At 38.4% G+C, this 13,101-nt stretch overlaps 1 pseudogene; it reads right to left on the bottom strand.

Moving 5' to 3' along the window:
- The window catches only part of LOC109342370, an 8,308-nt pseudogene continuing 1,452 nt past the window's right edge, over nucleotides 6,246-13,101 (bottom strand).

The following is a 13,101-nucleotide window of genomic DNA, read 5'->3' as shown; positions in this document are numbered from 1 at the left end:
GGTTTGTCTCTACCCTTCGCCTCTGAGAAAACCTTTCTCGCGAACTAGCCCCAGCCAAGATTCTTATCCTCAAATGAAGACCTCCTAGCCTTGGTGAAGAACCTCAATCTCTATGGTGATCTCACACCAAGAGACAAATCCAGACTACACAAAAATACGTTAAACATCAAGGTATACTAAGCACAATAATGCTTAAAATATGACAAGATAAAGACTCAAAGATTAACCCTTTTACTAACCACTTAAGCCATCAAAATTCAAATGAGTTAATCCATATCAGTATACAGATAATTTCTCTCTAACAATATCTAATGCATGAGCATGTGAGCAAGATAAGAATGGATACATAATTATGCAAAAACAGTAAGCATATAACAACAATTAAAACATCATAATCTCTCTTCTCATGCATGCAATCTCTCTTGCAAAAATACAATAAAACACGTATGCAAATATGCTCTCTAAACAGCCCTATACAATAGAATGTAATGTTATGGTTCTCTGAACAATCCCTTGTATTTATAGCATAGAGAATAGGAGGTTACATTCGTTGCAAAACAATTAAACAGTTAGACAGTTAAAACATATTTCAGTTATAACAAGTAACAAACTAGTTAATTGATTAAGGTTTCTCTTTAATCGATTAACGAGGCAACAAAATGACATAGAATTCAGTTCAAACATAAAACACACATTTAAAAGAAAAGCAGTTGCGTTAATCGATTAAGTTACCACGTTAATCGATTAACTGGAACATTTATGCATATGTTTCAAATGGTAAACTTCTCATATGTTATGCACAATATATATACATGTTTTACCAATTATATTATGCCTAATATGCACATATAACATGTATGATAGATGCATGAACATACAATTAACTAGATGATATGTCTCATGGATATGATATGTCAATTAAGATGGCTTAACAGACTACCACCTAGGTTCACCTAACCTATACTCACTTACTACGGCACACATCCCAGACTACTTAGATTATAGACTCAATTTACACCCTAGTCTAGATATGACCAAATGAGCATAAGGCATGTTAATTGTTGAGCCATCTTCAAGCTTTGTTAGAACCTTGTCTTCATCAAAACATAGGCAAAGACATGTTAGTGTTATCCTTGATACTTTGCACTTTCAGTTTCTCTCTATTTTCGTGCCAAAATTCCTTCAGAAGTCCATTTTTTAACCTCCTTTGCTGCCCAGAACTGCCTATCTCAAGTTCCAATTGCGACTCTCTCGCTCAAGTTAAGGATTCTCGCTTGAGTGAGAGAAAAAGTCCCTTCCTCGCTTGAACACCTCACTTGGGCGAGGTGTCCTCACTTGGGCAAGGCTCCCTCGCTTGGGAGAGGGAGAAACAACAGCTACCAGGTTTTTGATCTTCAATTAGTGCTTGAGCGAGGGATGTTAGTATTTTCTGGTGATTTTCTTTTGAATTATGGCTTGAGCGACCATTCCCTCGCTTGGGAGACGGGTGTCAGTATTTTCTGGTGATTTTCTTATGAATTATGGCTTGAGCAATCATTCCCTCGCTTGGGTGAGGCCTGTGCTATTCAGAAACTCATTCTTCTCTTTTTTTCTCCCTTGGTCATCATTCCTAAACCTGAAAATAATAAAACATGAGTAATTTCCTAAAGAATATAAGATTAGCTAAGTTATTGGGAATTGTATGTAATGATAGCATAAATAAGCGTTAAGTGTCCCAAAAGCATATAAATTTCCTTAACAATTTGGCACTTAACAAACTCCCCCTAACCTAGAATCTTGCTTGTCCTCAAGCAAAGTAACAAAATGCAGCTCAGTTCAAAGTATCTAGTTTTTTTTTTAAATAATTAATCATTCATCCAGTCATGGCATAGCTAGAGTCATTCATTTATCCTTCACAGAGACCTGTTTCATGATCAATCATAGTGGACATAGTTCCAACCAATAACAGAATGCACATGCAGTTCAATTACAACCAGAATAGCAAGAATAACTACTTAGTTCAATCAAAGGACTCTCTCGATCTCACAGGTTATGTGTTTTACTTATCTCTTTGTTAGACCCCAAACGATTTGACTTTTCCTTTCAGTTCAATCAAATCATATGCACAGGTTCAATATGGATCTTAAGGACTTCATCAGGGTTGTAATGAGTCCTGGCTACAAATAATATTGGTTTTTCTACTATTCAAAAAGGGAGGTAGACCATTAGTGCATACTTACCTTTTCATCTCATGTTTCCTTCCCAATTTCTTTGTATCATGTTCTTTCCTATCAACCATTGGATTCTCCTTCTTCAACCGACTTTTTTCTTTTGAGTCACTATTTTCTCGCATGACTTACTTTTCACTTGTTTCTTTCTTTTTGTTGCTTCATGCTTTACCATTTATCACATGGTTGAATAAGGAGCCTTTTTTATTTCAGTACCCTCATAAACACAGACTTGATTTCATAATGCCCAGTAAGACTCATAGGCACTAATCATCTCTCTCCATGAGTATTGGGATTGATACATTTTGATGTGGTTTCAGTGCATAATTTTTCACAATAAATAAAACTTTTCAACTCAAAGGGGCTACAAAAAATCAAGTTCATAATTCATTCGGGTAGGCTTTTTGGCTGTAGTTCAACTGTCCTAGATTAAGCCTTAATCATTTCCATGCTATTCCCTACTTAATGACAATAAAAATCAGGCAAAGTTCACTGATGAAATCCAGCAAAGACACTAATTTGTGTTTGGGTGCACTCTCTCACCTGGTTATAGGCTTTATCCTTTGACTAACTGCTCATTATTCGACCTATTTAGTTTGTGTCTAAATCAACATCTACATCTCGAAATAGTCAAACCTCATAACGCTAATCATTTACAATCACAGAGTCTTATCCCAACATTTCATTCACATGTTTCTAGCACAACATAATTGGAAAACAGTTGACACACAATTAACCAGACATACTTTCATTAATGACACATTTTGTTACTGCACTTGACAACTTAAGACAAACAAACAGCATACAGAAACAAAACACATAACAATTACTCCTAAATCCTAAACACACATTCTAAACAGTCCTAAACAATAGTCCTAAGCATACATCCTAAGAATACAACCTAAACATTAAAACATAAACAACAAGATAGAGGAACTAGTGTTAGTCCATAAGCTCTTCAGAGTATAAAATCCATTTCATCATCTTCATGATCATCACCCTCTGCAGCTGTACCATCTCCAGTGGTTCCCGAAAATCCTGTCCCCTCCGGAAAGATAGGCCTAACCCTAGGCCAAGAGAATTTTTGAGTAAAAGTGTTTGTGGACCCCCAGAATTGGTTCCCTGGAACCAAAGACTGGAATGCAGCAAACATCCCTTGGTTATGGAACACTTGTCCTTGCCGGATCATCTCATTTTGGAGCTCGAGATGCTCCATATGCAATCTAAGTTGGTTGAGCTGATCCTGGATGGGAAGCTCCTGAGATGGTGTCGATTGAGGCATCTATGGTTGTTGTGGTGGTGGCGAAATTGGAGAGGACTGCTGAGGTGCCTTTGGCTGACCGCCTTGCTGAAGGTGATGAGGGGTTTGATCTTCTCAATTTTTTTCACATGAACCCCTTGCTAAGAACAGAGTTCAGTGATCAATGATGGGAAACCCAGAGATCTTTTCTTCCTAGTCCAGACTACAATCTTGTATATCTCCCGGACAGTGATCTTCGCCACATCAATTGTCATGCCCTGAGCCAAAGTGGTCATGTGCTTCCTGTAAATTCAGAGAGGTTGTCCATCACTATTGGTGTTGTATGATCTCCCATCCACACATAGTAGTGCAGCAGTGGGTCCATTAGTGAACTCTCTATTGACTTCAAAATCATAAAATTGGCATAGGTCCTCCTCCAGTGCCTCAAATGGGTTGTTAAGCAGATCATTGACTGTATCTCTGTCAAATAGGATGGTCTTCCCCCTGACCCACAACTTGTATGCAAATTCTTCCCCCTCCAATGGGTAGGCATTGGCATAGAATTCACGAACGACGTCTAGGTCGAACTTGTTAGCTGGTGTGGCCAATGTCCACCATTTCAGCTTTGTCAAGGGTGTTGTGAAAACGGGATATTCATCTGATTCCATTTGTTCCCTTCTTTCAGGAACGAAATTCCAGTTGAGTAGAAGGGTATATCGTTCTTGTTTCCCTTTCTTTCTGAATGTAGCACGACCAAACTCTGAGGGGGGCCTATGAAGTTGATACTCCTTTCAACTTCTTGGGAGGAAGTTTCTTGTGAGCCACAGTCTTTTTTCTCCTATAATACAGCAAAACAACAATCAATGACAATCCCGCAAACAAGCACATTGGACATTATAATCATTCATGAATGTCACATTTGTGAGATAAACTGGGGTGTCCCATTAGAAACCCGGATTTTCTTAATAATGAGATTCATAGTTCCACAACAAAATGTATTAACCAATGACCACAACATAGCATTAAGAGCACCTAATCTATCCTAAATGTGCCTAACCATTGAATCATAACAAAATGCTCATGTAAGAAGATAATGAGATAAAAATTGCACTTAGAATCCGCTTATGATGCTTGTTAGAGATTGTGAACTAGATAATACAACAAATGTGATTCAAAATCTTCGAGAGAGCACTAGCACGAGTTTTGTTTTGTTTCTTTGCAATGGGTATGTGAGGGAATAAAACCCACACCCCCTTTTTAAAAAGAAAAGCGTGCCCTCTCATCTGGGCGAGGGATTCTCGCTTGGGTGAGCCACTTAGGATATGAAGAGTTTGTCATCCTCGCTCGGGCGAGGGACTCTCGCTTGAGCAAGAGCAGATAGTAACCAATAGATTTTTTTTCACTTAAGCGAGGGGCCTGATACTGGAAGGTCATCTTCCTCGCTTGAGCGAGGGATGTCTCGCTTGAGCAAGGGATGTCTCGCTTGAGCGAGGGACATGGTACTGTAAGGTCACCATTTTCGCCTAGACGAGTTGTCCCTCGCTTGGGCAAAACTTGCCCAGATATTCCTCTTTTTTTTTTAAACTAATTATAACCTAAGTAACCTAAAAATAAATAAATAAATAAAAACATAAATTTGGATTGCCTTCTAGTTAGCACTTGTTTAACGTCATTAGCTCGACGCCTGTTCTGTTACACATCTCATAGGTTGATGATTTTGGAGAGCCGCTCGACGTCACCACCCAAGTAAGGTTTCACCCTTTGGCCATTGACTATCCAGCTTCCCTGAGATGCTGGGTCTTGTAATTCGATTGGTCCATGCGATTTAACTTCCTTAATAGGAAGGGTCCTGACCATTTAGACCTCAGTTTGCCCAGAAACAACTTCATCCGAGAGTTGAACAATAGCACACTCTGACCCACCCTGAAGTCTTTTTGATGGAGCTTCCGATCATGATACAGCTTGATCTTCTCTTTGTATAATTTTGAAGATTCATAGGCAGTGAGCCTCATCTCCTCCAAATGTTGCAACTAAAGTTTCATGTGATCACTTGCTGCTTTGGGGTCCATATTGAAAATTTTGAGGGCCCAGAATAATTTATGCTCAAGCTCTACAGGAAAATGACAAGCTTTCCCATATACGGCCTCTACCCATTTTGACACATAATCCACTACCACCAGAATGTATACTTGTGAGCATGACGGTGGAAATAGTCCCATAAAGTCAATTCCCCAACAATCAAACACTTTAATTTCTTGAATGTTTGTCAAATGTATTTCATTCCTCTTAGAGATCCTTCCTGATCTCTAGCATCTATCACATTGTTGTGCATACTGATGTGCATCCTTGAATACAGAAGGCCAGTAGAAGCCAGATTGGAGGATTCTTGCAGATGTCCTCTCTCCATTAAAGTGCCCTCCATATGGCGAACTGTGACAGTGCCATAAGATGCTCTTAGCTTCTTCTGTGGATACACACCTTCTCAATAGTCCATCTGACCCAGTCTTAAAAAGATGAGGGTCGTCCCACACATACTAACGAGATTCTCGCAAGAATTTTCTCTTTTGATGCCACGACAACTCTTCAGGAATGACCCCTACAACTTTAAAGTTAGTCTTATCAGCAAACCATGGCCTTTCCTGAACCATGAGAAGCTTCTCATCAGGAAACTCCTACACCACCTCTGATTCTCTTACTATGACCTCTTGATTGACCAGTCTTGACAGATGATCTGCTATACAATTCTCGCTCCCTTTTTTATCCTTGATCACCAAGTCGAATTCCTACAACAACAAAAATCAACGCAACAATCTCGGCTTGGAGTCCGATTTAGTTAGCAAGTATTTTATAGCGGCATGATCAGTAAAAATTATGACTTTGGAGCCAATCAAATAGGATCCAAATTTCTCCAAAGCATACATTATTGGTAGTAGTTCTTTTTCTATGGTGACATAATTAACTTGTGCCTCATTAAGTACCTTACTAGAATAGTGTATGGCGTGAAAAACTTTAGCCTTTCGTTGTCCTAGTACCGTGCCGACAGCATAATTACTAGCATTACACATCAGTTCAAAATCAAGATGCCAGACGGGCGCTACTTTAACAAAAGTAGAAATAAGTTTTTGTTTTAAGGTTTCAAAAGATTTGGCACACTCAGCATCAAATTGAAAAATAGTATCTTTGTTTAAAAGATTGTTGAGTGGCTTTGCTATTTTAGAAAAATATTTAATAAACCTTCTATAGAAACCTGCATGCCCAAGGAAACTCCAAATTCCCTTGACATTAAGTGGTGGTGGAAGGTCCTTGGTGATCTCAATCTTTGCCTTGTCAACTTCGATGTCCCTGAATGAGATATTGTGTCCCAAGACCACTCCCTCAGTCATCATGAAGTGACACTTTTCCCAGTTCAGCACCAAGTTTGTCTCAACACATTGTTGTAGAACGATGTCTAGATTTGCCAAACAGCTCTTACATGAAGACCCAAAGACTGAGAAGTCATCCATAAAGACCTCAATGCACGGCTCCACAAGATCAGAAAAAATAGCTAACATGCACCTCTAAAATGTTGTCAGTGCATTGCACAGTCCAAATAGCATCTTCCTGTATGCGAAGACACCAAAAGGACAAGTGAAAGTTGTTTTTTCTTGGTCTTGGGGATCCACAATGATCTGATTATAACCAGAATAGCCATCCAGGAAACAGTAGAATTCTTGTCAAGCCAATCTTTCTATCATTTGGTCCATGAATGGCAGAGGAAAATGATCTTTGCGAGTGGCCTGGTTCAGTTTCCAGTAATTAATACACATTTGTCAACCAGTGACAGTTCTGGTCGGATGAGTTCATCCTTGTCATTCCTGACCACAGTCATACCTCCCTTGTTTAGGACCACCTGAACAGGACTAACCCACTTACTATCAGATATGGGATAAATCATCCCAGCATCTAATAGTTTCATCACTTCCTTCTTCACCATTTCCTTCATAGTGGGGTTAAGACGCCTCTGAGGTTGTGCCATCGGTTTGTAATCTTCTTCCATATGGATCTTATGCATGCAATAAGATGGGTCGATTCCATGCAAATCAGCTAGTGTCCATGCTATTGCCCCTGCATTCTTCCTCAGCATCCTAATCAAGAACTGTTCTTCATCACATGTAAGGGCACTACTGATGATTACTAGTTTCTTCCCTCCTTCTTCTAAAAATGCATACTTCAAATGTGAAGGAAGTACTTTCAACTCCACCTTTGGAGCTTCAGCTGTCTTCTCTTTCCCAACTCTTCAAAATGATTCTGATTAGATACAACCTTGTGGGGTGCATCTAAGTCTGCCAAACATGTCTTGATAATCTTATCATCCTTCATATTGTTTCCTTTTAGGTCTCCCCACAAAACCTTCTCCAAAGGACTAATCCTACTCAAATGAATGTCATCGAGCATGAATAAGTCCTCAATGACATCCACCCGAAAGTAGTGTTGCTTGTCCTTCTGATGCTGCATAGCCTCAAAAACATTAAAGTTCACCTCTTGGTCTTCAACTCTTACCTTCAATTTTCCATCATCAACATCAATAATAACTCGGGCAGTCTTCATGAAAGGTCTGCCCAAAATAAGAGGAACCTCCTTATCCTCTTCAATATCCATGATGACAAAATCCACAGGAAAGGCCAACCCATCTACCTTCACCAAAACATCTTCTTCAACTCCATAAGGATACTTGACAGACCTATCAGCAAGTTGCAAAGCCATCCTGGTAGGATTGATCTCCAAATCCCCAATTATTTTCAGCATAGAAAGGGGCATCAAATTAATACTAGCACCCAGATCAAGCAGTGCCTTTCCCACAGATAATTAACCAATAGTGACCGGAATAGTGAAGCTGTCAGGATCTTTAGTCTTCTCAGGCAAAGACTTCTGAATGATAGCACTACACCCAGATTCTAAGGTCATTGTCTCTTCCGAAAACATCCTTTTCTTTGTCAACAAGTCCTTCATGATTTAGCATACACAAGCATTTGTTCCATCGCCTCCATGAATGGAATGTTGATCTGGAGGTTCTTGAATAAATCCAAGAACCTAGCATATTGTCGCTCCTTATCTTTCTTTGAAGGTCTCTTTGGATAAGGGAGATCCTTCAACTGAGGTAGGTCACCCTTCCTCTTATCACTGTTCTCCCTTATGTCATCCTCATTAGTGACAACCCCTTCCTCATCTTGTACCACTTTACCCTTATGTGTCTCTCTGATTATCTTTTCTGATTTTCCAGCTTCAGTATCTCTCAGAACATCTTCCTCAACAGCCAAGTTCTCACTAATACCCTTACCAATTACCTTACCACTTCTAGTAGTGATAGATTTGCAGTGTTCTTTTGGATTGGTTTTAGTGTTGGCTAAGAATTGTAGTCGATCTGAGTTCTATTTTACCATTTGCTTAGCCAACTGACCCACTCGAGTCTCCAAATTTCTGATAGAAGCATTAGTGTTTTTCTGGTTTGAGATGGAGACTTGCATAAACTTCTCCAATGTTTCTTTCAATTTTGTTTGCTCTCATGTAATGGTGGATGTGGACCTTGCTGATAAGATGATTGATATGGTGGTTGCCTATTAGATGGTCCTGCATCTTGCCTCCACCTAAAATTCTGATTTTGGTTCTAGTTTCCCCTCCAACCCTGTGAAAACTGATTGTTGAACGAAGGGTTGTTAGGGAAATTAGCATGACAAGGTTGATTGTTAACAGACTAAACCTCTTCTGCTTGTGTGTTGGTAGGCATTGAGCAATGACCAGTAACATGATCACCCCCACAAAACTCACAATGTAGCACATATTGATGAACAGAAGGAGTCTGCACCACATTCAATTGTTGAGGCAACTTGGACATTTGCTTTGTAAGTGCCTCCATCTGATGTGTTAGAATTTTGTTCTGAACCAGAATGGCATCATAAGTATTCAAATCCAACACCCTCTCTTTTGTATTGTCCTTCTATTATGATGAGCTTGCCGATCTGTAGCAGATAATATAGTAATAATTCTGGTGGCATGTACAGCATCCACTACCATCATGGTACCACCAGCTGCGGCATCCAATATCATCTTATTCTATGGCTTCAATCTATTACAAAAGATGTTTAGTTGATCAACATCTTCAAATCCATGATTAGGACATTTCCTCAGAAACATCTGGAACTGTTCCCATGATTCATAAAAAGCTTTATCAGTACCTTGTCTAAATGTTGAAATTTCAAACTTTGCATGCACATACCACGCCGGAGGGAAAAATCTTGTCAAGAACTTTGTTTCCAAATCACTCCAATTGGTTAAGCTTTGGGTTGGATGTGATTTTAACCATTCCCTAACTTCACCAAGTAGAAAAAATGGAAAGAGCATCATGTATGCAGCTTTCCTCTTGGTGTCTAAATACCCCATAGTGGCCACCAGCTCATAGAAATTGTCCAAATGAGCATACGGATCTTCATAATCCTTCCCCGTGAACTGATAAGAACTGACTAGATTCAATTAGGCAGGCTTGATTTCCACTACCCTGGCGGTGTGTGGAATCACAATGCTAGAGTAGTGTCAAGGACCTTGATACATAGCATAGTCTCCTAAAGTCCTCCTTGGAGGATTAGGCCTTGGGTTATTATCAGTAGCATTATTGACATTCTCCATCTTTTCGGACTGAGATTCTGAAACTATAGGAAATGTAGTTGATTCAGAGCCACACTGTGATTCCTAAGAACCATGTTGTTTCTTCTCTTTTGATTTCTTCTGGTTACTTTTAGCAGACTTCTCAATCTCAGGATTATATTGTAGTTGCTCTTCTTTAGATTTACCTGGCAAAATCATAAATCAGAAAACTACAATAAAGGTTAGCACATGGGTTAACACTATACTACAAAGTATTAAAGAATAACTATGTACAATACTCAATAAACTCTATAAAGAACTAATGTAAATCGCTCATTGCTCCCCGGCAGTGGCGCCAAAAACTTGTTAGATATTTATGTAACATCAAGCGCACCGTATCTCCAAGTAGTAAAATCCGGTAAAGTACCGGGATATCGTCCTCAGGGAGTAGAGTGGATTTACACTAATTCCTATAAGAATGAATTGAGTATATATTTATAATGGTGTGCTTATAAAATTTTATGTTTAATTGTAAGAAATCACAAATTGAACAAAAAGCAAGTAAAATAAATTAGGATCGAAATGCATCGTTCTTTCCCAATGACATCCATGGATTCAATTCCAAGTGAATTGTGAAGTTACTGATTCAGATACACATATCATTCAAATCATTCACATCAATCCCTTGAGTGTAAAATCCTTAGATAATTGCTCAAATACCAATTCCTTGGATATTTGACCAATTAACTAGCATTACGTTCCATGTAAAAATAATTTATGCATCAATCTCCACTCCTAGAGCAATGATGAATAAAGGAAGATGATCCAGGTTCGGTGTCAAGTTTAACTTCCCAATTAAACTTGAACCTAAGAACAAGAAATTAGTAGCAAATTAAATTCAGGCATTAAGAACGGGATTAACTTCCAAAATTCTTTCGAATCCAGGAGTACAAAGGTTAGAAGATTACATTTCGAATCCCACAGCAAGATCTAATCACCCCTTCTCACTATTACAACACTCAAATCGTGAAATTATACAAGGAATGATGTGAAGTAGAATCGTTTCCACAATTTATATCCTAATCTCCTTGTGTTTCTCTCTATTTTGGTGCTAAAATTCCTTCAGAAGTCTTGTTTTAACCTCCTTTGGTGCCCAGAACTGCCTATATCAAGTTTCAACTGCCACTATCTCGCTCAAGCTAAGGATTCTCGCTTGAGCGAGAGAAAAAGTCCCTTCCTTACTTAAACATCTCTCTTGACTGAGGCTCCCTTGCTTGGGCGAGGGAGAAATAGAAGCTACCAGGTTTTTGATCTTCAATTAGCGCTTGGGCGAGGGGTGTCAATATTTTCTGGTGATTTTCTTCTGAATTATGGCTTGAGCGACCATTCCCTCGCCCAGGCGAGGGGTGTTAGTATTTTCTGGTGATTTTCTTCTAAATTATGGCTTGAGCGATCATTCCCTAGCTTGGGCGAAGCCTGTGTGTTGTTCAGAAACTCATTCTTCTTTTTTTTCCTCCTTCGTTCGTCATTCCTAAACCTGCAAACAATAAAACACGAGTAATTTCCTAAGCAATACAAGATTAGCTAAGTTATTTGGAATTGTATGTAATTTCCTTAACACGTGTCTAGACTAGAGTCTTAGATGTGTCTTAGTTATTGAGTCTAGTTTAGGTAAACCTAGATGCAAATCTCACAAGTTCTAAAAGCTATCATATCATTTACATGAGACATGTCATCTAGCTTATTATATGTCCATGCATTAATCATACATGTTATTTGTGCATTTTAGGCATAACATAAAGGTAAAACATGTATAGTTAATAAGCATAACATATAGGTAGTTTACCAATTAACATCTAAACTGAAAATATGTCAGTTAATCGATTAAGTGAAGCTTTAATCGATTAATGTGAAAACAGTTTTTAACAGTTTCAATAGATAACTGGAAAACATAATTCAGTTACTCTCTAACAGCCCGTTAATCGATTAACATGCAACATAATCAATTAACAGGGTGCAAAACAACTTTTCTATATAAAAGGTGTTTTTACACCATGCTTAATACATACATTCATTCATTCATTTTAGAATTGCTAAGTTGCATATTTTCGTATTCTTTCTATGTCATATAGGCACAGAGAATTGCATGTGAGATTAAAGTGAGATAGTATTATGCTTAGGGATTAACATGTCATCCATTGCATATGATCAAATGTGTTCATCATTCTATCTTGTTCTTGTATGATTCTTTCATTACTTTTTAGAGATTTCTTAAGGGTAGAAATTACATGTTCTTCATTTTTCTGATCTTATACATATTCTTGGTAATTGTGATATTTGTATAGGGTTTATAGCTTGTTCTTTCTTGTAATATTTGAGCTATTTTAGTGCTTCACATTACTCTGTTTTTTGTGTTGTTTGTGTAACAAGGAATGTCGTCTCTTGGTGTCGTACCACCAACGAGATCAGAGAGTCTTCACCAAGACTTGAAGGTCTTGAGTTTAGAACATACTCTTGGGTGGGGCTGGATCATAGGAAAGGTTTTCCTAGGCAATTGGGTAAGGTCAATTCAAGGTAGAGGTTCTGAGAATTCAAGAAGGTAGCGTTCAAGGTCTTGTAATTGGAAGTGTGTATGTAAGATATATTGGCTTCAATTTTTAGTGAAGAAAATCTCCCAGATCAGAGGGGGGACTGGATGTAGTTTTGCAGTGGACCGCAAAACGAATCAGTATAAAAACCTTGTTGCAGGCTGTTTCTTTCCCTTATCTCTTTATTGTTTTAAGTAGTTTTTAATTGCCTATTACAGCTGAATTTTGGATATAGTATTACTGCCAAATAAAGGTCATTTCTGTTCAAATATATCTGCTATATCATTTCTGTATAATTTGTAATTGGCTGTGTAACTGAGCCATTCAGCAACTGCTAATTTTGTGCGACTTAATTGATTAAGTCATTGTTTTAATCGATTAACTGGGTGATTTTCCAGAATATGGCTTTGGTGCGAATAACGGTAAGTGGGAACCGCGACACCTATTC

This window comes from Lupinus angustifolius, chromosome LG03 (genome assembly GCF_001865875.1).
Source record: "Lupinus angustifolius cultivar Tanjil chromosome LG03, LupAngTanjil_v1.0, whole genome shotgun sequence".
Classification (NCBI taxonomy): Eukaryota; Viridiplantae; Streptophyta; class Magnoliopsida; order Fabales; family Fabaceae; genus Lupinus; species Lupinus angustifolius.
The sequence above is the reverse complement of the archived record's forward strand: the minus strand, read 5'-3'. Positions and strand labels throughout refer to the sequence as shown.